This window comes from Fundulus heteroclitus, unplaced genomic scaffold, assembly GCF_011125445.2.
Source record: "Fundulus heteroclitus isolate FHET01 unplaced genomic scaffold, MU-UCD_Fhet_4.1 scaffold_299, whole genome shotgun sequence".
NCBI classification, from domain to species: domain Eukaryota; kingdom Metazoa; phylum Chordata; class Actinopteri; order Cyprinodontiformes; family Fundulidae; genus Fundulus; species Fundulus heteroclitus.
The window spans coordinates 118,655-122,034 of NW_023396709.1; the positions used below are offsets into that span (position 1 = coordinate 118,655).

The 3,380-nt window shown below is 48.2% G+C and overlaps 1 long non-coding RNA gene across 1 annotated transcript; it reads right to left on the reverse strand.

Annotated features, from left to right (window-relative positions):
* Positions 1-203: 203 nt before the first annotated feature.
* Positions 204-3,030, reverse strand: LOC118559495. Its single transcript, XR_004928898.1, has 3 exons — positions 2,936-3,030; positions 634-782; positions 204-552 (listed from the first exon to the last, which is right to left on the reverse strand). It is a non-coding gene; the product is annotated as an uncharacterized LOC118559495 (long non-coding RNA).
* Between the last annotated feature and the right edge of the window lie 350 nt (positions 3,031-3,380).

Sequence of the window (3,380 nt, forward strand, 5' to 3'; positions counted from 1 at the left end):
GTTTAAATTTCCTTTTTGACTAAATCTTTGTCCACATAGGTCACAACAGAAAGGCTTCTCTCCTGTATGGATTCTCAAGTGTTTGTTTAAAGTTCCTCTTTCACTAAATCTTTTTCCACAAAGATCACAAAAGAAAGGCTTCTGTCCTGTATGGATTCTCATGTGTGTGTTTAAAGCTCCTTTTTCACTAAATCTTTGTCCACATAGATCACAACAGAAAGGCTTCTGTCCTGTATGGATTCTCATGTGTGTATTTAAAGAGGATTTTTTAATAAATGTTTTACCACAGTCTTTGCAGCTAAACTTTACGCCTGTGTGGCCTTTCCTATTTGACTCCACATTTTTCTTCTTTGTAGAACATTTCTTATATGCAGAGTCTGACAAGTGTTTCAGCTCAGAGAGAGGGTGCTCTACATCACTGTAATCTTCATCCTTCTTACTGCCTTCAGCCTCTGAAGAAATGGAAGCATCTCCAAGATTTTGTATCCTGATGGATTCTTCTCCATCATTCTCTTCTGGAACCTCTCTGCCTTTAATTTGGTCTGGATAAAGCTGTGAGAGCAGCAGAGACTGTTCATCATCCAGACTCTTTAAGGGAGGAGCAGCAACTGGAAACCTGATGGCATTAATCACCTCTTTCCCATTGAGATGCTCTCCTGTTAGACTGATGTAGACTCCCTCCTGTTCCTCCTTTATGTGGGGGGGCTTTGGGTCGTGCAGGTCATCAGGAGGTCTGTGGTCTAAAGAAGCTTCTTCCTTAACAATCAGCCTCTCCTTAACATCTGCTGGAAACATTTAAACACATTATGTACATCAGATAGAATTTGGATCTCAACCTAAACTGAGTCTCATTTTAATCAAGATATATTTAGGACATTTTGTTATATATTGACCTTTTCAGCAATGCTTTTAAAATAAAATTTTACGCTTTGTCAAATGTGCCTTATTTGTCTATGTCCACCCCTACGTCGCACCGGATTATAAGCCACATTAAATGTTCTTCCCAAGTGTGTAATATCAATCTGTCCCTTCACGTACACAGGTCTCTATTCGTCTCTGTTGGGAGGACAGCGCAGTTGGACTACACTGCCCTGTTTCCAATATATATTGCCAAAATAAACGTAACCTTTATAAACGTAACAAAATAATCGCACGTTGGCGAGCGCCTGGTGGCCAGGCTTTTGCCCATGGAGCCCGGCCGGGCTTAGCCCGAAGAGGGAACATGGGTCCCCCTTCCAATGGGCTCACCACCTGTCGGAGGGGCCAAAGGGGTCGGGTGCATTGTGCAACGGGTAGCAGTCGAGGGCGGGGACCTTGGCTGCAGAAGCTGGTTCTTGGGACATGGAATGTCACCTCTCTGGTGGGGAAGGAGCCTGAGCTAGTGCGCGAGGTTGAGAAGTTCCGACTAGAGATAGTAAGACTCACCTCAACGCATGGCTCTGGCTCTGGAACCAGTCTCCTTGAGAGGGGTTGGACTTTCTTCCACTCTGGAGTTGCCCCTGGTGAGAGGCGCTGAGCTGGAGTGGGCATACTTGTTGCCCCTCATCTCGGTGCCTATACGCTGGGGTTCACCCCGGTGAACGAGAGGGTGGCCTCCCTCCGCATACGTGTGGGGGGACGGGTTCTGACTGTTGTTTGTGCTTATGCACCAAACAGCAGTTTAGATTACCCATCCTTTTTGGTATCCTTGCAGGGGTTACTGAAGAGTGCCCCTCCTGGGGACTCCCTCGTATTGTTGGGGTACTTCAACGCTCACGTGGGCAATGACAGTGGGACCTGGAGAAGCGTGGTCGGGAGGAATGGCCCACTGATCTGAACTCGAATGATGTTCTGTTGTTAGACTTCTGTTCTCGTCATGGATTGTCCATCACGAACACCATGTTCAAACATAAGGCTGTCCATCTGTGCTCTTGGCACCACAACACCCTAGGCCGTAGTTCAATGATCGACTTTGTTGTCATTTCATCTGATCTGCGGCCGTATGTCTTGGACACTCGGGTGAAGAGAGGGGAGGAGCTCTCCAACGACCACTACCTGGTGGTAGGCTGGCTCCCATGGTGGGGGAGGAAGCCAATCAGACCTGGCAGGCCCAAACGTATTGTGAGGGTTTGCTGGGAACGTCTGACAGAGTCCCCCGTTAGACAAAGCTTTAACTCCAACCTCTGGGGAACTCCCACCTCTGGGAGAGCAATGTCCCCCGCCCATTGAGTCCGAGTGGACCATGTTCCACGCCTCTATTGTTGAGGTGGCTAGTCGGAGCTGTGGCCGCAAGGTTGTCTGTGCATGTTGTGGCAGCAACTCTCGAACACGCTGGTGGACACCAGCGGTGAGGGAAGCTGTCAAGCTGAAGAAGGAGTCCTATTGGGCTTTATTGGCCTGTGGCACTCTGGAAGCAGCTGATGTGTACCGGCGGTCAAAGCGGCAGGCAGCTTGGCTGGTCACCAAGGCAAAAACTCGGCGTGGGAAGAGTACAAAAAGGCCATTGAGAAAGACTTTCGTACGGCTTCGAAGCGATTCTGGTCCACCATCCGGAGTGTCAGGAGGGGGAAGCCGTGCAGTACTAATACTGTTTAGAGTGGGGGTGTTAGGTCTCTGTATGACCATTGTCAGAGTCTGGTCTGCATTGCCGGCAGTAAGTCGGACTTGTTTCCGGTGAGAGTTGGACTCCACCAAGGTTGTCCTTTGTCATCGATTCTGTTCATAACTTTTATGGACAGAATTTCTAGGCGCATGCAAGGTGTTTAGGGGATCGTTTTGGTGGCCTTAAAGATTGCGTTTCTGCTATTTGCAGATGACGTGGTCCTATTGGCTTCCTAGGGGCGTGATCTACAGCTCTCACTAGAGCGGTTCACAGCCAAGTGCAAAGCGGCCGGGATGAGAATCAGTGCCTCCAAATCCGAGAACATGGTCTTGAGCCAGAAAAGCCATTCCTTACCGTTGATAGGAGCAGCGGTTAATGGAAAGCTGCTATCAGTCTCCTCCTTCACAAGAAGCTGCTCTCCTTCCTGACGGGCCCTGGGTTCCTCCTTTATGTGGAGGGGCTCTGACTCCTGCTGCTCCCCCTCAGGACTCTGTTCTTCAGGAGCCTCTTCTTTAACATCTGCAGCCAACACTGAAACACATTACATGCTTTATCAACAACTAGATCTTTACAATGTTACGATGTCAACAGATGAGACGGAAACTGATGAAACGGCCAAAGACATCATGTTGACCACCCCATCCCCATCTTATTGTAGCCGTGGCAACAGTGGACAGATACAAGTACTAAAAAGAGGGAATTAGTTGTGTAGACATAGCAGTGTTTCATAATTAAACCTTCCCATAGCTGAAAGACCTAACGTGTATAGGCTTAAGTCAGTATTAAATGTTGTTTTTTT